The following is a 23527-nucleotide window of genomic DNA, read 5'->3' on the forward strand; positions in this document are numbered from 1 at the left end:
AACAGTTCTTAAGTGAACAGGTCTTTCATGACCAAGAGAAACAAACTAAATTCACACTGATTCACCTTTCAGCAAGGACTGGAGGAATCAACAGAAGCAAACATTGCAGGGACAGAGAACACAACAGCCCCCACCATCATCAGTCTCAACAGAGGAAGAACGCAGCCGGCACAACATATTCTCTTCCCCACTTTCTCAAGAACACCACCTGGGCCCAGGGAAACATTACGGGACCTGAACGCTCCAAAATCCTTAACACATTTTAAAAAATCAATCAACCAACACAGAGAAACAACTAAACATTATGTGCCTCCTGAAAGAAGTTCATTCACAAAACCACCTATGAAGCACGCTCACCAAAAAATATTGCACCCAGGTCCTCACCAAATCTCTATTAAGCAACACCAGTTTACAGGAAATACAAACGAATGAGGAAGATATTAAACAACATTGTGAGGATGCAATCAGCAAAATCCACACTATCGGAAATTAAAGAGAATTAAAGGCTCAGTTTCTTCAATACATAAGTTGCAAGGGAAAAAAAAAAAAGGGATGGGAGCACCTAAAGATACAGAGAAACTTGAGAGACCTGTAACAATTGCAATGGAACCTGATTAAAATAAAATGTTAAGAGATTTTGAGATATTCAGAAAAATTTAAGTATTGATCAGTTATTGGATGACATTAAGAAATTATTAGGTGTGGTAATAGAAGTATTAAGAATTTACAAAGTATTAATCTTTTAGAAATACATATTAAAATATTGATGGATGAAATGACAGGATGTCTGGTATTTGCTTCAAAATAATTAAGGATGTTGACACTGGTAACCGCGGGTTCATTATAAAATTCTCTCCTTTCTGGTTGTATATGTTTAAAATTTTCCACAATTAAAAAAAAATGGTGGGGGGAGGTGGCAAATGCCAGGGAAAAAAGGGAAGAAAAAAAATTTTTTTTTAATTACTGGTAGGGACTTTTTTCTCTTTAGGCGTTAGTAAGAAACCATTTGAAAAAAACTCTATCCCTAATATAAAAAAAAACAGTGCAATCTAACAGCTACCTTTTTCTGTTCGTGTTTTTTTTTTTTCTTACTTCTTTATTCCCACCACTTTCCCTTGCCCCCTCCCTCCTTCCCTCCCTGAGCTCTTCCCCTTTGGTTTTGACCATGAGTCTTTGCTGTACGTTCCTCGACTTTCCCCTTCCCTTCCTTTTCCCTGCCCCCGCTCCCTCCTACCCTCCTGTTTCTGTTTGTTTTTGTTTTAAGGTTTGATAAGAGACAAAGCCCAGTCTGGATGTGAAAACCTCTGAACTGACTGTGACTTAGGAATCATTAGGAGGCAGGCTCTGAGTCACGTGGCGAGAAAGCGACGTGACACCCTGGAAAGCGCCTTGATGAGGAACGCGGAGAAGATTCCTGGCCTGTAGGTCATCAGATCCCAGGGCGGGGGTGGGAGGTGCCTTCCCCTGAATTCTCTGTTCCTGTGTACAGGCTGGGCGTGACTGAGCCCCCAGCTTACAGGGCGTGCAGGGAATGAGAGGTCAACCGAGCAGTCACATCCATGGGACATCTAGGGAAAGGGCTGGGACAAGGCAGAGGGAAGCAAGGCCCTGGGGTCAAGGGCAATGCCACCAACTCTATAATTTAATTACATACGTGGTTATGCACCTGATCAGTTTCTCTCACTGATGTTTCTCTCCCTCTTTTTCTCCCTCCCTTCCCCTCTCTAAAAAGAAATAAATTAAATCTTTAAAAAAAATTTTGTAACTACTAAAAGGGTGCCATCTTCACAGAAGGTCCTCATGAGAATGGACTGCACCTCCACCTCTCAACGGCGAAGGCAAACCCCTCAGCGGCCACTCACGGTGGGGAGGTTACCACGAGCCTTGCCACGGCAGCAACCAGCGGGCTCTGCCGGCCCTCTCAGCACGCGGACACCACAGAGCATGCAGGGTCCACTCCCTGGGGTCTGGGGATCTGAGAGAGACACCTCTGAAGCTCTGAGACAACCATCATGTGGTCATTATTTCAGTAAATATTTAAACAGGCACCGCGCTTGGCACTGCAGGAGCCCGCCCTTATACTTTGTCAACACCCGCATGCTGGGCCCCAGAGTGGCTCTATCGGTGGCTAAACACAGGACCGAAACAACGCAACATCTGCAGTCAGACAAGCCACCAGCAGCGTCCACGGCAGCTTTCCATCATCTGGCCTGCACCAATCTTAGCAGCTTCATTTCTCATGGCACCAGCTGCTGGAACCCGGATCCGGGCTTACAAAGCCCTCTCTTCTTTTTTTACAGCTAGGTCTTCAAGTATCTCACAGGAATCTACTCAAATCCCCTTCCTCTTGGAATCCTCCCTCGATCTACTCCTTGGCAGAATTAGTCACCCCCTTCACAAAACTCTGAAGATCCTTCCCCTGAAGCAACTGTCACAGTTTTAATCATTATTTTGATATGTAACATCCACACACACTGTGAGTGCCCAACAACTGTAATTGTGCATCGTTGATGTGTGTGTGTGTGTGTGTGTGTGTGTGTGTAATTGTCTGCCCATTTGCAGGTCTCCTGTGACTCCCAGCCGACCTCCCTAACCTTTGCTACGGGGACTTCAGCCAATGACCTTCTAGGAACATCCCACATAAAGTCTGCAATGTTTTGGCCGGACAGTGGGACATTAACTATTTCTCAAATCAGTTAGGGGGTGAGGGAGGGGACATTCAGCCAGCTGGATGCAGTCTCACACTGCACGTTCTTTCCCTTAGGACTCTGTGACCAAGGAAAACACTCGCACTGTTACTCCGGGCGTTTCACAGAAAGTCATTTGAGCATACACAGTCAACAAGCCGCAAGTATCTGCCACTTCCTAAAGAAGGGATGCTTCTGGCTCAGATTTCCATGGCCCCTCTGGACACAGTGCTTCCGCATTCTTATTTCATTGCACCCCATACCAGCCTCATGAAGTTCACAGGACAGATACGGTCTCTGCTGATGAGGTAGTGGGTCCAAAATGGTTAAGTAATGTGTTCAAATGTATCAACGCTAGTCATCACTATACCAAGAGTCAAGCCAGGTTTCTGGTTCTGAGTTCAAGGTTCTTATCAAACAGAATCCCCTCTGCGTGGCTTTTCCAACCCAACACTGCCCCTCATGTCCACTCTCTGGCATAAAGCCTTTTGGGTAAATGTGAAGCTTCTGCTTTTAAAAAGCCATTCAAGGAAAGCTAACATTCTCCCTAGAGTTATTTCCCCAATGAGTCCCCTCAAGATACGGTCCCCATGAGAAAGAGACGTGGAGAGAAAATAGGAAAGCCCGAGGAGGGCAGGGCGGAGGGTTAGGTGGCTGGCGCCACCAGGCCACCCCGCTACCCGGGTCCTCCAGCAGCCAGTCTGCCAGGCCGGGAGACCCGAGTCTGGAGCAGGTCCTGTGGGTCAGCGGCACCTTCCTGACCAACGTGAAGCTGAAAATTTGAGAAGTGAGAGATCCCCCTAGCTCAGCACCAAAGCCACCTGTTCTATTTTTGCCACCCTATAGCCAGTCCTCCACTGCAGCCACAGTGCTCTTTGAAAAAGGTTAATCATTATTAAACACAGTTAATAATACTCTATTGCATATTTGAAAGCTGTTAAGAGAGTAGATCTTACAAGAGAAAAAGCACTTCAGAAGAGCTTGACAAAGCCTCTGAGGCAGCCTCGCGGTCCGGGGGAGACAGGCGGCACTCTCAATGCGCGGGCTGCACCCACTTGCCCTCTCCCCACCCCCCCCCCCCCCAACCAGCACACAGGAGATGCCTGAAGAAGGAATGTGTCCTGCACAAACAGAACAGGACATTCTTGATGGCTGACTTTGTTGAAAAGTTATATTTAAGCCCGCTTTGGACAATAAATTCAAAGGAAAATTCCCAAACATGTCCTGTTCAAAGATGTTCCTAACAGCAACGAACAGAGTAAACTCTGGAAAAACCCCAAAGGCTCAGTAACCAGGAAATGACTGTGTTTACCAATAAGAATGTTACACATTCATTTTAAAATTACAAATCTGGACCTGGCTGGGTGGCTCAGTTGGTTGGAACATCACCCCGTGCACCAAAAGGTTGTGGGGTTTGACCCCCTTCACAGGGCACACATCTAGGCTATGGGTTTGATCCCTGGTTGGGGCATGTAAGGGAGGCGGCCAATCGATGTTTTCTCTTTCTAAATTCAATATACATATCCTTGGGTGAGGATTTTTTCTTTTTTAATTACAAATCTTGACTTCTAGATAAACTCTGAATTGAGTACAGTCCTTCGCTTTCTTGCTCTTTCCGCCCTCTGGGTGCTAACTTAACAATCTAGAAAATGAGAAAGAAAGAGCAGGGGGGAAAAAATAGAAAAAAAGAAACAGTGACTGGAGTTGTGCCAGATTGGAAACTAGAAAAGGGTGGCATCCAAAACTTTCAGAGATTTTCTACTGGGATTTACCCCATGTACTGTCACTTACATTATCAAGGTTCCCTAAGAAGCAGCAAATGTCCTGAACTCCTCACATCTTCTCTAATTGGAAAGTGCAGTCATCTAGGGAGCATGGGAGAGTGGACAGGCCGACCGTGGGGCAGAGCAAGACCATCAAGAATGTCTCGCGGTATCAACAAGGGGATGGATGGCAAGCTCAGGTGGACGCACCCTGCGAGGGCGACCAGCAGAGGGCGCCCCGCCCACGTGGCTTCATCTCATCATGCCCCGTAGCGATGCCACAGAAAGGTCTGAGCGGCATGAGGGCAACTGGGTCAGCTGCCCTGGGCAGGCCCACCAAGCACAAAACAGGGAAGACTGCCAGGGGCGATCTCTGCCCCGACGGGGAGAGCTCCTGAAACAAGGAGGAAGCCGGGCTACGCGGGACGGGGCACAGAGGGGAAACACGCCGCTGTCGAGGACTCTGGCTTTTTTCCTTCAGATTCCTTTCCCCGCTGACAGATCACTTTGCTCATCTGTCAACTGATGACTCAACTCAACCTAAGATCCAAGTAGACAATTCAAACATCAAGTAGAAACAAAGGGGATCCAATAATTAATTTACCCCTTGCGATGAGAGGCAAAAAGCAGGCCTACATTACCTCCACCAGACACAAGTAAACTGAAAAAATATATGCAACTGTATTATCTCGTCAATCAGACACGAGAAAACCAAAATGTGAAGAACAAAACACAGTGCTCAAGAGCAAATATATACATTTGAAAAAGATTTATCCCATGAAATAGAATACTTTAGGCTACCTCTCTGTTGCGCTTCCATTTAAAGTGAAAGAGAATTTAAAAATTAAAAGAAAGTGGGAGAGTAAACAAAATTAAAGTACAAATTAAAAACAGAACAGAGTAAAAGCTATAAACAAAACCAAAATTTTATTCTTCTAAAAGATGAACTAAGAAAAACAAAAACTTAGAAAGTCTAATCGATATAGAGAGGGCGTGGGGGAGACCCAGCAACAACTATTTGTCTTACCTCTAAGTATGATTGTAAATTTTAAAAATGTGATATGAATAACTATGCTGATAAACTTGGAGGTCTATGTGAATAGATGGTTGTGTAGGAAAATATACGGTCAAACTGAAATTAGTTGAGATATAAAAACTAAAAACTTAAATAACCACATAACTGTTGTCAGAGAACTTTTATTAACAGGTAAGCGAAGCCCCAAAGGTTTTACAACTGAGCTGCAATGAACCTCAAAGGAGCAAGTCCTATTTTATTCAAACACTCTAAAACACTTATTTTTTAAGTGGAGAAACTTGTCAAATTGTTTTATGAGGGTTGCCTATATTTGACATCAAAACATTAGGACAAAAAGAAAATTAGGCACAAGTATAAACATCATCAATAAAGTAACAGCAAATCATATATTAAAATAATTTTTAAGAAGAAGAATATATCAGAATTGAGTCAAACTTATTTCAGGAAATCAAGAATAATTTAACATTGGAGAATTTACTAACATAATTTATTACATTAACTGATTATATAATCACCGTTGAATATAATCATGTCCACAACTACCAATGTGTTTATTGGTATTTTTTGTTAGTAAATATCAGCCATTCCATTAAAATCTCTAAACAAAATTAGGCAATTAAAGGAAAGTCCTTAACTATGTTATCAGTAAAGAATGTATATCAGAGAACATCAGCAATGAACCTTGAAAATATTATTCCAAGTGAAAGAAGTCAGACATGAAAGGCCATACGTGATTCCATTTATATGAAATTTCCAGAACAGGCAAATCCAGAGAGACAGAAAACAGATTTGTGGTTGCCAGGGCTTGGAGGGAAGGGGGAATGGGAGTGAATATTTACTGAGTATGGGGTTTCTTGCTAGGGTGACAAAAATATTCTGGAATTAGTAGTTATGGATGCATGATGCCATGAATATACTAAAAACCAGTCAACTGTATACTTTAAAGTGGTGAATTTTATGATATGAGAGTTAGAAAACAATTTTTAAAAAGCGGCAAACAATGTAAAACATTGGAGACATATCTACGAAAATCACAAACAAGACTCTGATACCTAGTATCACCCCCGTATTTCAGTCATTCTGGAGACTCCGGGTGATGCAATGATGTACAACAGCGCTCCGCGCACAGAAGTAGCGAGGACACCCGAAAGCATGCAGCGGCCACCTCATCACTCCCGTGGCAAGAGGGCAGTTCCCCCCAATGAATCTAAAATTTTAATACACATAATATGAAGAAAATTATTCCAGACACTTAAAAATCATAAATCTGAACATAAATCTGAAATCTAAAATGTAACGTATTTCCTAAATAATTCAGTGACAAAAGGAGAAGACACAAACTAATGATAGAGTGTATCGTTACTGGCAATAATTAACTCCCTTTCTTTAGAGGATTATAGAGTCTTACTGCTGCCAAGTGACTGCCCAGAGGACACATCTCCACTCCACTGACTCTCAGCTTGGCGTCGTGCCTTTCTCTGGCCAATGGTACACAAGCAAACGTGACACACACCAGATGGGAGCAGACACGGTAAGAGCAATCGCAGGATTTCATGAGCGTTCTTGTTCTCTCTCTGCCTTGCAGCCAGTGTGACCCAAACAGGGCTGCTCCTTCGAAATGAAAGCCTTGTGGAAAAAAGCCACAGCAACGGATTCGCAGCCACTGACACAGAACGTGACTTAGAAATTAATGATTGGTACTGGCCTGGTCGCTCAGTTGGCTAGGGGGGCATCCCCTATGTGCCAAGGTCGTGGGCTCAATCCCTGGTCAGGGCACAGACAAGAATCAACCAATGAACGCATAAATAAGTGGAACAATAAATTGATGTTTCTCTCTCCGCCCCCCCAACAAATAAATACATTTTTTAGAAAAGAAATTAATGATTGCTGCAAAACTTTGGATTTTGGGAGCTGTTTATTACCACAGAAAAGCTAACTAATACATATTATTAAAATACCTGCATGTTTTAAAAAAATCTAGATAGGAAATAGTTGATATAAACAGGATTGAATTTTGAGATGTGGTGATTTATATTTTGTTTTGTTTTGTTGGCTGCAGAATTATTCAAACACATCTTAACTATATGCCCTAAACTCTGGAACCCTGCTTGCTTATTAGTAGAAAGTCCAGTCCTCCTTCCCTCCCACTGCATCCTGGAATCCCCATCTCAAATATTCTCCAAAACTTCCAAGGACACTTGTACAAGTAGCTCTGAGTTCCCAAGGCCCCCCAGTCTGTGGTTTCTAGCACCTTCCCTGAAGAGTTGTATTTTCCTACTTTGGATTCTAGACCATTTCTTATGAGTTAAAGACTACTCTTCTTCATACATGGGTTAAGAGATCACCTGTTTTAAAACTTTATTTGTAGGCCAACAAAGTCGTTTAGAACTGAAGATGTTTTCCTAGCTTTTCTATTAGTAAACCTGCCATTCAAGTAAAATCCACCCACTGGCCTGATATAAAACAATACCTCCAATGAGATCACAGATGAAGGCAAAATGAAAGAGCTCAAGTTCACATTCCATGACAAGGTGTCCAATGTCTGTTCGTAGCTTTTCCTAAGAATCTCCAGACTAGCAATCACTTCTCCAGACATTCTTGTGATTCCAGAGAGCACAGATTTTCCGCACTCTCAGCTGAATTTATTATTTTTTTAATTTATTGGTTTTAGACAGAGAGGGAGAGAGAAAGAAATACCGATTTGTTGTTCCACTAATTTATGCATTCATTGGTTGAGTCTTGTATTTGCCCTGACTGGGGATTGGACCCACAACCTTGGCACAACGGGATGATGCTCTAACCAACTGAGCTACCCACCCTGGGCTCTCAGCTGAATTTAAACGTGATCCCTTTCCATTCCTTCTAAGGAGTATCCACCATTTCAAGCATATACCGAACATCTAATACACATGAGCTAAAGTGCTGATGTAGGACTACCAAACAAAATAGGATATGGCATCGATGTCTAAATAACTCAGTCTAGCTGGGCACATCAACACAAAAACCTCTAACTACGATGCAACACAATATGGGTTATAATAGAACTCCATGCAAAATGCAGGAGGTGAGCAAAGGATGCTGGGGCACCTGGAGAAGGAGGAGTAAATTTGCCTCTGCCTGGAAACACAAGGCAGAGAGCATGGCATGGACATTCCAGGCTGAGAAGTCACTGCCACTGAAGGAGGAGAGGTATTTCCCAAAGTCTGTCCCTAACTCAATGAGTAACTAAGACCCACAACACGAAGGTTCTGCCTCTTCTGGTCGAGCACATGCGTGCCATCTTGAGGACTCAAAGGCCCAAATGGACAGCTTCCTAAAAGAATGTGTGAAACCTCCCCAAGAGCACATATTCCAAGAGAATGGGATTCTTCCTAAAAAACCTGCTCTCTTTTCTGCCCACTTTGACATGCTGCAACTGGAAACCCTTAACTCCGCAGACATTTCTGCCCCAAGTCACACACAGGTCTGGGGCATAGGACCCCTCAGAGGTCATCCAAGTTGCTGTGTTTCACATAAGAGGCTGCGAAGCAGGATGCATGAGGCCCCTCAAGGGGTGTGTGAGGAACCCAGGTCTTCGGTCTCTCCTCTAGGGCTGAGCAGTGCCACAACCCAGACGCTCCTCCTCGGACCTTAACTACGGAGAAGGTGAGTGACAGAGACAAGCCTACAAAGAGTTCTAAAAAGCCGCTGAGAAAATTTTCATTGTGAGTGGTAATCAACAGAGGATAAATGGTGCTGCATAAAGACTATGACATTAGCCTACCAGGGAGACTCTGGGGAAGGTTTTCATTCTTCGCGCTTCCTACCACATCCCTGTCCATCCACTCGAACCTTTCACAGAAGAGACAAGGAAGGGATGTCTGGGCTTAAAGTCCAAATGACTGGGCTTGAATTCTGGCTTTGCTCCTCACCAGTCCTGGGGTAAGGTAGGCAATCTCTCTGAGCCCCCACTTCTCTGTCTTTGACGTGGAGGGTGTAAGGATTAAAGAAAAAGCAATATGCCCTGGCTGATGTGGCTCAGTGAATTGAGCACCGGCCTGCAAACCAAAGAGTCACAGGTTTGATTCCCAGTCAGGGCACACGCCTGGATTGCTGGCTAGGTCAGGTCCCCAGTAGGGGGTGCGTGAGAGGCAACCACACTTTGATGTTTCTCTCCCTCTCTTTCTCCCTCCCTTCCCCTCTAAAATAAGTATTTTTTTAAAAAGAAAAAGCAATGTGCCTAGTATAATCCCTTAATAAATGTCGGTTCTTTCCCACTCTTTACCCAATATCTCTTTTTAGAATTTATTTGTTTATGTATTTATTTCTTTATTGACTTTATTGGGGTGACAAAGGTTAAGAAAATTATACAGGTTTCAGGTGTACACTTCCATAATACATCACTTAAATATTGTATTGTGTGTTTACCAACCCAAGTTGAGTCTCTGATACCTCTTCACTGTGCTATTTGTTCATCTCACAAAACCTGGTCCTAGTTTACGTGTTTTTGTGCTGCCATCAGACACAATCTTAAATATATGGAACACACACAGTGTTTGATGAAACAAGCTGTCTACAAAAAATTAAAGGGAAGGGCACTGTTGGGGTTCGGAACAGAGACTCAGACAAAATAATACAGAGCTGGATATGCACGTGCTAGGTGAGCAAATGCCTGTTGATGAATCATCGCCCCAGACCAAACGTTTTCAAAAACAGAAACTGCTCAAGTGAGGAACAGAGCAGGGCAGGACTCAACGACCAATAGCAACTGCCAAGTGCTTACTGTTAATTCCACCCTCACTGCCCACACCACTCAGCTGTGCTTTCAAAAAGCCTTGCACATTTAGCAAGACTAAAAGTGTCCTTTACCACAGGGACTCTTTCCCTGGGACCCATGGGGCAGCTCATGCCACAATTATGTGCCAATTTTGCACGTGCACATGCAAGTCTGACTCTTCCTTCAGGGAGAACCTATCATTTTTAGAGTCCTAAAAATGCCCATGGGGGAAAAAGTTAGGCACTGCAGTTCTAAACGGTCTCCCTAAACTAAAGAGAGGAAACAAGTACACTTTAACTTCCATGAGCTGCCCAAATTGCCCTCTAAAATACTCTCACATTCAATTATTTGTGACACGTATACCCTACCTTTAGGGGTGGGGGCATCCTTAAATCCTCAACCCAAACCTAAAACTAACCTGAAATGAGAATTTGTTAAACTACAAGGAAATGTGAGACTCTATTCCCATAGGTCACACGTGCTTGAAATTTTTTTTCAGTCCAATTTTTGCTTCTACAGGACGCATAGGGCTCTCCCAATACTAGTTTTGTGACATCAAACACTGTTGTATCGATTCCAGAATCTTACCACAGAGATGTCTGTCTGTGGAACTCCTCACAGCCTGAGACACTGTCTCCCCCACGGCATCCTTTTTAGAAGCCTGACGTGTACCTGCCTCCCACCCAAAAGTGCAGCTGGATTTCCAGGCCCGAGGCCCACTTGGCTACCTGGCTGCTCTGGTTCTAATTCCCATGTTCCTACCGACATGACTCAGACTGGATGGTGAGGCTCCCTTTTATTTCCATGGTAAACTGATTCATTGAGGGGGGCGGGTAGGAGGTAGGCAATCAACAAGCAAGAGTCTGCTCATAGTCTAAACAGTTAACGGTAAAAGAAAAAGCAGGAATGGGGCATTCTAGGGTAGAGCTGCTCAAAAGAGTTTCGCAACTAAGTAAGCAGATAAGGAAAGTAGAAAAAATGGCAGGAAGGAAGGGGAAGAAAAAGGCCTTAAATTTAGCACTGGTCAGTCTGGCCCTCCCGCATGAGCTCAGAGGCAGAAAGGAGCCCTGCAAATAGGGCAAGTGGAAGGATTGCAGACCAGGTACAAGACCTCAGAGGGGCAGAAACAGATCAAGGAACAAAGTCAGGGAATGAACGAGATTAAAACAAAGTCAGAAAGGAGGCAGCTGCCACCGTGGGCACAGCAGCGGCTCTGGGGAGCCCGTCGGCACAGGGAGGTGCGGGGGCTCGTTTTGAAGCCAATATACAAGAGATCAGAAAACAGCAAGCACTTCTCAGAACGCTTTCATTTACACTTCACACAGCAGAGTCAACTGTCCAAAGGGAAGAATATTACTACTGTTTATTTCAGTTAAGGCCGTTGCAGTGGGAGGAGCTGTTGATAGATTAACAGGGAGAGCTAACATCCCCCCAAGCCACTGCTAGGGATAGCTGCTCTCTGCCACAGTTTAGCTGAAAAGGACTAATACGTATGTATTACAGAAATATGTAGGAGTATTCTAGATACAGTCCTATAACATATATAATTAAATGTTTTAAGTCCCTTTCTCCAAATAATGAAAAACTTGATTTTGTCTTGATGAGATGGCAGAGGGAGCGGGATAAAATAATCGTCACTTTCTGTTTATTCTACAGACCAAAGGAGAGATGTTTTTCAACACAGGGAGATTTACATAGCCTAATCACCAGGATGATATACTCCCCAAACCATAAACTGGAAGATATGGAAAAAAAATCTATTCATTCGCGTATTCCTCCCGACACTGAGGGCTGGGTACTGTTCTAGATGTAGGGGAGAAGCAAGCTGATAAGGAATTTACTTGAGGAATCAAGTACTACGAGGGTGGGACACACCCAGGGCAAAAAACAACATGATATGAAGTGATAAATACATGCAGAAGGAGAAACCTGCTGTGCTAGAGTCTAGAGAAGGCTGGGGCAACTCTGCCCGGGAAGAAGACTTTAGAGAGGGCCATCTGCCGGCTTCGTAGGATGGCAGAGACCTGGGGCTCGGTTCTGGCTCCCCTACTAGCTATGCGGCCATAAGAAAAACACCTAAAGTCACCAACATTCGCTGACCAATGGCGAGGGCACCAGGGAAGAGAGCCAGGTAGGCTGCATGGAACTTCGGGAGCGCGTCTGTGAAAGCCCACTACAAACAGCGATGGCGCTGCTGCATGGAAGAGCAAGGCGTTCCTGGCATGCTGCATTGCGTCAGCGAAGTTGTCACAGGGTGAAGGGCAGCAGCCACAGCTGGAGAATGTCATCACAGATAGAACACGCGAGCCACTGAGGGGGCGCAACAGGAAGGTGGCTGGTTCCAGACTCTGAGGGAACTTAAGAATTTGAGATGCACCCCACAGGCAATGGCTAAGCTTTTAAGTAAGAAAGGGGCAATTATACATCAATTTGATTTAAAAAAAAAAAAGAGTTAGCAAAAGCACACAGAGCACATAAAAAGAGAGGGATCAGTTAGGGAGCTGTTGTAATGGTCCAGGCACGCCATCCCCTCCCCCCATGGGACCAGAACAGCCTGACAAATACCATAAGGAGGAAAGGACAGATGAGAAGTGTCATCAGCATTAACGTGAAATGGCTTGAGATACCCTGAGGCATGTTTCCTACATAAAACAAACAACGTCTGGTCATACCTAGGGAACCATGTTTCAAACACAGGTAAAGTACAGAGGATTAGAAATGCTGCCATTCTAACAAAACCAAGTGAACCCGAGTTCGACAGCCTATGTGCTTGTCCTTAAATCCAAAGAGCCAATCCTTCAGGACAAGAGGGGAGCCCTGTGAAGCATACCTGATACTCTTATCCAGCGGGGAGCTGCCTCCCAGAGCAGATTCAGTCATCTGCTTCAGTGATACCTGATTCGAGTCATGTTTCCACTGCCACGAGCCAGCCCCCCTCACTGTAGGAACTCACGTGGGGAGTTCTGCACTGTAGTCCACAGGGAGGCCAGATGACCAAAGAGCTCACAGGCTGTCATCACTGCCTGACTCTGAACGGCCAGGGACGCTCCTTGGATCATCTGAACAAATGACCCAAAGAGCAGAGGGCAAAACAGAAGGTGGCCAGCTGAGCACCCTGGGAGGCTGGGCTATGAGTTGACTCAAACACACAGTGCAGCCCCAGAAAGCAAACTCCTGGGGCTAAGACATATGAAAGGACTTGGAGACAAAATCCATACTTCCCACAGCAATCTACACATATACCTCAAAGTCCAGGAAGAGAAAAGAAATTGTTTTAAGCTCACACTCTCTGCCAGGCACTGGGCAAGGCGTGACCAGCCAGGGCTGTCCAACCTGCAGCCCACTGGCCACATGCGGCCCAGGATGGCTGTGAATGCGGCCCAACACAAAATTGTAAATTTACTTAAAACATTGTAAGATTTTTTTGTGATTACATGTCGCACTGTGTTTAATGGGCAGCCCAAGACAACCCTTCTTCCAGTGTGGCCCAGAGACACCCAAAGGTTGGACACCCCTGCTTTACACATTATATCTCTATTTTATCCTTAAAATAACTTGAGGATAGAGGAGGGAGAGGGCGGTGACCGTTACTATCCCTGTTTTCCTACAAAAGGACAGGCCCAGGGAGGTTACAGGGTGGACCCAAGGTCACTCAGCCAGTAACAAGCAGAGACTCACCTCAAGAGTCCAGAGCAGAGGCTGGGGGCTTTCTACCACCTGCCTCCTTGTCACAGGAGGTTTCATTAAAAAGGCACAGGATGAGGGTGTCCCCTCCTACCACATTCATCTCTGCATCTGTGCCTAACTGTGTCTCTTCTAACAATTCCTGATGCGCCAGTGGCAGAGAAATGAATCAAGCCGCTTCTCTCATGGGATTTCAAGAGCCAGCCAGCTCCAGGGAAGATCCAACATAAAGGACCAGAACCATTAACAAACAGCTCCATCTGGTTGTCAGCAGCTCCCCGTGGGTGCCCACCACAGCGTCAACACATAGGAATAAACTCGAGTGGTCAGATACCACTAGGCATGGACACATCTGGCTTGAACAGTCAGTGACAACGGAGGGGACAGGGGCTTCCCAGAGAACTTGTGGGCAACACACACTGCTCAAACAGCTCAGTGATTCACCCTGTCATTCCTCAATGATGGAACAGATCTGATTTTTTAATATATGATAACTATGGAACTTCAAATAGTAAGGAAAAAAGTATTCAATAAATGCAGATGGAGAATTCAGTTAACCATCTAGAAAAAAATTAGGGTATATCCTTCTCTAACTCCAAATGCAAAAATCAATAGCAGGTCATGTGAAGAATTAAATGCAAGATTTAAACAAGAATATTAGGTGATGATTTGCATCAGGGGTTGGCAAACATTTTTTGTAAAGGAGCAGATAGCAAATATTTTCAGCTCTGTGGGCTCTACGCAACACTCCAGGGGGACTGTAAAAGTACAAAGCAGCCAGAGAGAGTAGGTAAACAAAGGAGTGTGGCTGCGTTCCGATAAAATTTTACTTATGGACACTGAAATTTTAATTATACCAGTTTTCACATATCACAAAACATAAATATTTTTTTCCAGCCATTTAAAAATAGGAAAACCGCTCTGAAGATCGCTAGCATCGGGGTTTAGGGATAGAATGAGTGTGGCTATAAAAGAGTCGTTGGGGAAGCTTTGTAAGTGATGGGACAGTCTGCACCTTGACTGGGGCAGTGCTGGTTATAGAAAGCTACACACACGATAGAACAGCACAGAACAAAATGCACACACACCCCCAAACACAAACGAGTGCATGTCAACCTGGGGAATCTGAATGAGCTCTGTGGACTCCACCAATATCAACGCCCTGCTATTGTTATACAAGATATTATCATTGGAGGAAACTGGCTAGTGGATACCCGGGACCTCCCTACCCACATTTTTGGTAACTTCCTATAAATCTGTAGTTATTTCAAAATGAAACTTTTGACAAATTATTAACTCACAGCCTGTATAAAACCAGTGGCTGGCTAAATTTAACCTCTTGACCTTGGCTTGATGATTCTGGGATTTACATGAATAGTATGTAAAACCCTGTGATCAGGATGGGCTTTCTAAATCCCAAACCAAATCCAGGATCCATACAGGAAAAGACTGGCAGATGTAAACAATTTTTAAATAAAAAGATAACAGCAAACTGGGAAAAGGATTGGAACATGCATGACTATAGGTTGTTTGCTTTAATACAGCAAAGGTTTTGAAAATCAATTAAAAAAAAAAAAAGCCCGATACACAGATGGACAAATGATATAAATATGGCCGATAAACAATAATTGTTCAACATCAGTAGTAAACAACAAAATGAAAATGAAAACAAAATATCATTTCCCCCTTCAAATTGGCAAAGATCACAAAGATTACCTCTGGTTCTAAAAAGCTACTCTGTTTCTACTATGCCACACTAAAAATATTTAGGAAAGCAAAAAAATAAATGGCTTTTTCAAAGCTCTGTCTGGAGCCAAAAGAACAAGGAAGGGCTTTGTAAACAAGAGAGAGTATGGGCAGGATGACAATGCTGTGCCTACGGGACTCTGGTTGGTGGAACGACCGTAGCTGAAGAGTAAAGGTTAACAGTAGGGTCGGTGTCCCTTGTTCAATATTCAGCCATGCCTAAGTGTCATTAATGCCTACGCCAAGGACAAAAACGCAGGAGATATTACCATTTGTCTTCAATGACCCGAGCACTTTTCCTCTGTCAGCTGTGACTAACGGCAGATGGCAATATTTATACCCGGTGGATTTCATCTTACTATGAAATTCAAGCCCAGGAAAGCAGACAGTCCTCGAACTCACCCAAGGAAGCGAAGGACACAAATGGCGGTCAGCCAAACGCTGTGCTAAAACTCGGTGTAAGAAACATTTTTAATTCTATGTACAATGGTATTACCACACCAAGGGAGGAGTCCACGCGGAAAAGGCAGGAAACCCATTCTTCTTGGGTTTTGGTGCGAGATAACAGCTTCTGAAAGTGCAAGTAAAAAGCTTAGAGATGCCCTGTTAGGGTGGCTCAGTTGGTTGGAGCGTCATCCCTGTACACCAAAAGGTTATGAGTTTGATCCCTGGTCCGGGCATGTACGGGAGGCAATGGACTGATGCTTCTCTCCCTACCCCACCTCCAATCTCTCTCTAAAAATCAATAAATATATCCTCAGGTGAGGATTAAAAAAAAAAAAAGCTTAGAGATCCCCTTCCAGCTGCCACCAGCTAACCCATGCATCGAGTTTTTCTAGACTGATTTAGCTCCTGCCCCAAACCAAGATGGTCACCTTGGACATATATCCTGGAGATAAGTGTGCGTCTGAAGCCATGGGGGATGCAGAGTGACAAATGACCACGCCCTGTGCCTACTCCTAGCTAGCAGAGTCCAGGCGTCCTCTCAGAGCTTCCATTTCCTCGTCTGTAAAATAAGAATACTATTTTATTAACTGCCTGCCTCAGAGAGTAGCAAATGAGGGGCAATCTGTGAAATGGTCAGCCAAGCCCCTGGCCATGAGTAGGCTCTGCAACTTTCATTCCCATCCCTCGCTTCCTGTGTTTGCTCTTGTCCTTCAAAACTGACATAATCTTTTTCTACATGTGTGCGCAACAGACTGAGAAACAAAGACTAGGATAAGTAAAGCAGAAGGGAAAATGAGTGACAGAGAATGCACAGAATCCAGGAAAGCATCCCAAAAATGGAGCGGATGAGGCTCACCTCGCAACCATCCCCGAAAGCAGCGCATTCATCACTCCTAAGTAGACACTGGAGCTCCCCAGGGACTCACTCGACACAGAACCAATGGAGGGCCCTCACAGGCCGGGCCAAGGGTTCACAGAACCGAAGGTGGACCACACCTTTGCTTGAGTTTCACCTCTTATCTCACATGCCAGCAGCACCTAATTACTTGCCAACCCTCAGTCTCCCAGCAATTCCCCCAAAGAACCATGAGCTCTCCCATACCCCCATCATGTCTCCGTATGCGATGTCTCCTCTCCCTGGGATGCCTTCTTCCTCCTTGTTCACCTGGCTCATGCCTATTTGCCCTTCAAGACTCAGCTCCAAATATCCCCACGAAGATGCCTTCCTTCTCAGCAGATCTCCCCATGCCCAGCCAGCCAGCACCTAGCCAAGTCTGGGTCAGAGACCCCCTACGGTGCTCTCATCGGCCCCCGTGCCTGGTGCTTTCATAACACTTCTCATTTGCACTATCACTGCCTGTTTATCTACCTGCCTCTGCCACTGAAACATAAAGTGTGAGGTGCTACAGATCAGGTATCGGTTATCATCCTATCTCCACCATGGTGTCTGCGTCAGCTTGTAATTTTTAAAGGACGGCGTTAACAGCATCTCCCACTGAACATGCCATCAACGTGACCTGGCTGCCGTCCATCAAGAGACAGAGTCTATGAACCCACCATTCTGAATCTGGGCAGCCCCTAGGGATGCTTTGGCTAAAAGAACAAGGCAGAAGTGATGCTCTATCAATTCTAGGCATAGCCCTCAAGTGGTCCAGCAGCTTCCGTCTCCTGTCCCTTGGAATGTCCATTCTTGGGGACACGTCCTCTAGAACCCATCCACCATGCTTTGAGCAACCCAAGCTACAGGGGGATGTCACTCGAGTCAAATGCCAGCCACAAGTGAGTTACCTGAGGCATCCAGTCCGGTAAAGCCCTTTCATGGTCACATGAAGACTCTGACAAGAACCACATAGCTGAGGCAACTCGCAAAACCACCAGAGATGCGGGTAAATGAGTGTTTCGACCTACTTCGCTTGGGAGTGGCTGGCGAAGTGGCAACGCATAAACAGAACAACGTCTGCCCAGTCCACAGCAGGCACAGCATGAGAGAGCAATTCACTCGGCTCTGGCGTGATACATAGCACACAGCAAACACTTGATGTAATAGTTGCTGCTATTATTAAAATTATGTGGAAGGGGAACGCATGAGGAGAGAGGCTGGTTAGAGAGGCTGTTACAGTCCTGCCACTGAGAAGTAGGAGGGACACTAAGTCCACACTGCGGGTGAGCTGAGCCCTGCATTTGACTCGAGCCACTTCAAATTCCAAGGAAACGACAAGAGAAATTTCAACATAAGAATAGCCCAGAAAAAAAGCCAGAAAACATGGATGGATGGCCTCATTCAAATAAAATTCGATTAATTTCTGGAAGAGATACAGCAGATGGGATCAAATCTACAGAAAAATCAAATTTAGCCTGCGCTGAGAAGCCAAAACCTAAATAGGCCACAGTGGGAGATGCTGAATATGGGAAGGGTCTGAGAAAATCCCAAATTTAGGAGCAACAATGACTAAGAACAGAAGCAAATGCTGAGTTTTGACTGCAACTTGAGTAAAGAAAAGAGGAAGGGCATTTTTGAAGCAGCTGTGAAATTCTCCATCTGCATGGCAACTCTTTTCTCACTTCCCCAATTGAGAAGAGTCGATCCAGCCTGGTGCCCTGTTCTCAGTCACACGCCCTGACAGGAAGCCTGCACGAGAGCAGTCCCAAGGATCAGCCTCCACTCTCTCCTTACCTCATCCCGTTCGCACCCCGCAGCATGGGAATCTCACTGCTAGCTGCCACGCTGCCATGGGCGAACCTACGCATGGAGTTTGTTCAGGACTCAAGGATGGTTTCCTTAGGCAGTGCAGAGCAGGGTTTACAACTTTCTCTTTTTTTCGAAACTGTGGTAAAATACACATAAAATTTACCATCTTAACCAGTTTTAAGTGTACAGTTCAGTAGTGTTAAGACATTCACACTGAATGCAACCCATCTCTGGAACTCCTTTCGCAACCTTTTTTTTTTTTAACCCTCCCCTGAGGACATTTTCTCATTGCTTTCAAAGAGAAAAGAAGGTGGGAGGTGACGGGGAGAAACACTGATGTGAGAGAAACCTCAATTGGTTGCCTTCTCAAAAGCATCCTGACCAGGGATCAAACCACAACCTGGGTATGTGCCTTGACCGGGAATCGAACCTGTGATCTCTTGGTCTATGGGATGACGCTTCAACCAATTGAGCCACACCAGCCAGGACACAACCTTCTTTTTTTAACCATAGGGGTTTGGGGCTATGATTGGGCTTGCCCCTCCCCCAATTCAGCCCAAACTGCAGTCAGGACAAAGGTCGACTGACCAGTCTTAGAGCATACATTTGTACATGTTTACACATACACAGACATGCATACATGGCCACATAAATACAGGAACAAGTCTCACTGCTTGGAGCAATAGCATGTGCCTCCCCAGAAGGTAGAAGCAACAGAGGCCACGTGTGCAGACCAGAAACCTGGTGCTCCCTAGTCGCGGCGGTCACTAGGGCAGGTGTTCCATTCCTGCCCCAGGTCGAGATCATCATCATGGACATGACATCTTGAGAGCAGGTCCAAAAACATGCTTGCTAAAACAGTCACGGGTGAGGTTCGATTTCAGTTCAATAGAAAAGTAGGAACATTGGAATGGAATGAAATGAAAAAATAAATCTACCATTCAGATGATCGTATTAAGGAATTCTCCCAAAATACAGGGTGAAAATACAATGCAATAAAATGAGCCAAGAAAAAACTGAAGCCAAAAAAAGAGAGACCAAAACCCAAATATCCGCAAGTTCTTCCTCCAGAAAAAGGGAATGTAGAATGAAAAGAATGGAGACAAAGCAGCAAAATGGCAAAAGTTTGAAGTGAAAATACCTAAGAAAAATATACATCTAAATACTAGCAGGCTGGTGAAATTTCTAAATTGAAGAAGAAAAATCAAGGGATATGTGGAAGAGTGCATGAAGAAAAAAAAAATCATCGTACAGGCTTCTCAGCTGGGACTATAAGTGGTGAAGTAACTGAAACAATGAAATACTATGCAGTCATTAAAAAGGAAGGAAGGGAGTGGAGGGAAAGGGAGAAGAAAAAAGATCTCTTAGGACCAATAATGTAATAATCCCAAGATTTATGGCAGTGTAAAGCAAGGTACAAAAACACTGTGTAAGGGACCATTTCAGTTTTGTTTTAAAGATTACTTTTATGCATTTTTATATTTAAGTGTCACATCTCTCTCTAGAAAGCTTCTCCAGAAATTGGTAACATTGGTTGCCTCTGGGGAGGGACACGCTGCTAGAGGAAGGGGGATAATAGGCCCAGGGTAAAAAGGAGACCTCACCAAATGAGCTTTTAAAAAGATTTTTTAAAATTTATTGAATTTAGAGAGAGAGGACGAGGGAGAGGGAGAGAGAGAAAAAGAGATACAGAGACAGAGGCATCCATTTGTTGGTCCACTGATTTATGCATTCATTGGTGGATTCCTGCAACGTTGGCACATCGCAATGACGCTCTAACCAACTGAGCTAGCAAACCAGGGCACCAGATGATTTTTTGGACCTTCTGAATTTTTAGCCATGTGAATGCACTGCGCGCGCGCGCACACACACACACACACAGACACACACCCACAAACCCTCAACATATCCCCCTCCCATAAAACATGCACAAATTTAATGTAAAAACTACAAGACAGAATGGGAGAAAATACGTCTATCTGACAAGGCCTTGTTTCCAGAATATGTCAAGAATTCTTAGTAAGAATATACCATGCACACATGTGGGCCATTTCCACCCCTGGCCTGCACTCATCAGAGGGAGCAGGCTGTGCACCGAACTCCCAAACCTGCCCCCACCCCGTGGCCCTCAGCAGCCAGCCAGCCTCCAGCCCCCACACAGCTTCCCAGGCCTGCAGCTGGATGGGCTGCGGGGCCATCAGGCAGGCGGCACACCCGCAGACAGTGGCCCTGCAGGGGCAACTGAAGCTTAAGAGGAGGACTGGTAACAGAAGTTCACAAGACGATAAACTATGGAGGGGTAGATGATGGTCTGCCATCTCAAGCTGTCAATATTGTATCCAATCAAACAAAGACTGTATGAAAAAACCAGGAGACAATCATATGACTCAATAATCAAGAAAGTGCTTATCAAGATTCAGAAGGAAATTCGCTCCATGGGTCATTGTAATGTGCACAGACATGTCCAACAAAATTCTAAACAGCTGTCTGCGCATGCCCCACTCCCAATTCTTAAGTCTATAGTTAAAACCAACAGTACATGTTGAATGCTGTAGTACTAGAAATTGGTTAAACAATACACTGGGCGGTGGAACTTTCTATGGTCCACCTGTGTAAGACACGCTCACAAACTGTCATTGCCCAGACAGCCTGCTGTGCTCTAGCGGCATTCACCCTGGCCGTTCCACACCGTTCGTGAAACTCACATCATTTCACTGATGCCTTTTGATAGTTTTTATATAACAAAATCCTCATTCTATTTATAAATTAAAATGATAAGGCACTATGATGGATTACCTAAAGTAACATATTTGCCTATCAGTATTTCGACTACACATTAATTTTTAGCTATAAAATTGTTAAATTCTTACTGTTATCTCCTTTTTTTTTCTATTTGGCTTTCTGTTTTATTTAAATGTCATAGAATTTCCTTTATTAGCAACAATGTATTTATGATGGATTACCTAAAGTAATGCATTTGCCTATCACTATTTCGACTACACATTCTTTTTAGCTGTAAAATTGTTAAATTAATTCTTACTGTTATCTCTTTTTTTTTCTATTTGGTTTTCTGTTTTATTTAAATGTCAGAGAATTTCCTTTATTAGCAACAATGTATTACATTGGAATATTTTAAAATAAACCACTGAAATTTGCATTCCATATGCACATTTTGACTAACGTCCTATTTTCTTTAGCCAAAGGCTTATGTAACTACAAATACTTCTGGCCAGTGAGTCTCCCCCTTTACCTCTGTGTGACCGTGGCATCTCATCGTGTTAATTTTATATATTTTCAAAGACTCATGACTGATGATTAGTGAGATACTTGGACAGTTCTTAATTTGATAATGGCCATGTGTGTTCCTATAGTACTACAATGTAAATTACTCAACTTACCAATGTATTTCAAAATTAAAAAATTTTTATCCTACTTTTTTCAAAAAATAAAGTATATTTGGCACCTATACACAATATTATTCAGCCTTAACAAAAGAAATCCTGCCATTTGCAACAACGTGAATGAACCTGGAGGACATTATGCTGAGTGAAATAAGCCAGTCACAGAAGGACAAATATGACATGGTACTACTTATATAAGGAATCTGAACTAGCCAACCTCACAGAAGCAGAGTGGAATGGTGGTTGCCAGGGGCTGGAGGGCGGCAAAATGGGGAGGTGTTAATGAAAGGGTACAAAGTTTCAGGTGTGCAAGATGAGTAAGTCCTAAAGACCTAACGCACAGCACAGTACCTACAGTTAGCAAGACAGTGTTGTGCACTTAAAAGTTTGCTAAGAGGGTAGATCCTACATTAAGTGTTCTTATCAATAATAATAACATAAATAAGAGGGTGGAAAGAAACTTTTGTGTGTGATAGATATGTTTATGGAATAAATTGTGGTGATGGTTTCACAGGTGTATACTTTTCTCCAGACTTACCAAGTTGTATAAATTAAATATGTTCAGCTTTTTGTATATCAGTCATACCTGATTTTTGAAGCATATATAAATAATATGTAAATAATTTAATATATATAAAGAACTCAATTAAGAAAAAGTGTAATAAAAATAGGCAAGACATACAAATGGCCAATAAGCATGTGAAAGAGACTCAACATCATTAGCAATCAGGTAAATGCAAATTAAAACCTCAAGGAGATACTAATACAAGTCCACTAGAATCAATCAAACTAATACTAGAAGGGCTGACAATACCAAGTCTTGGCAAAGGCGTGGAGCAGCCGGCACTCTCATAAACTGCAACTCCACTGTTAGGCATTTATCCAAAGAAATGAAAACATGTCAACCAAAGACTTGTACATGAGTGTTCACAGCAGCTTTATTTGTATCTGTCTAAGAATTTGCCCATTCAGTCTAAGTTATAGAATTAACGGGCATAGGATTGTTCACAATATTCCTTTATAATCCTTTTTTATTTCTGTAAGGTCAGTACTAATGTCTATTCTTTCATTTCTCATTTTAGTAATTTGAATCTTGTCTTTTTCTTGGTCAATCTAGCTATACACCTGTCAATTTTGCTCATTTTTTCCCAAAGAACAAAATTTTGGTTCCATTCATTTTCTCTATTGTTTTTCTATTCTCTAGTCCAGTGATTTTCAACCCATGTGCTACAAGAATTTTTAAAACATGCAATACCTGACTATTAGTCAGGAGCACTGATCTCTTTTCTCTTGGACTGTCAAACAAAAAATGACAACA

General features: G+C 43.7%; 1 protein-coding gene across 1 annotated transcript in view; it reads right to left on the reverse strand.

The window, feature by feature from the left end:
* Positions 1 to 23527, reverse strand: part of SNX30 (sorting nexin family member 30) — a 90424-nt gene that overhangs the window by 51963 nt on the left and 14934 nt on the right. The gene's annotated exons all lie outside the window — the stretch shown is intronic.

This window comes from Pteronotus mesoamericanus, unplaced genomic scaffold (assembly GCF_021234165.1).
Source record: "Pteronotus mesoamericanus isolate MK-2021 breed Mesoamerican mustached bat unplaced genomic scaffold, CSHL_Meso_final contig_78, whole genome shotgun sequence".
Classification (NCBI taxonomy): Eukaryota; Metazoa; Chordata; class Mammalia; order Chiroptera; family Mormoopidae; genus Pteronotus; species Pteronotus mesoamericanus.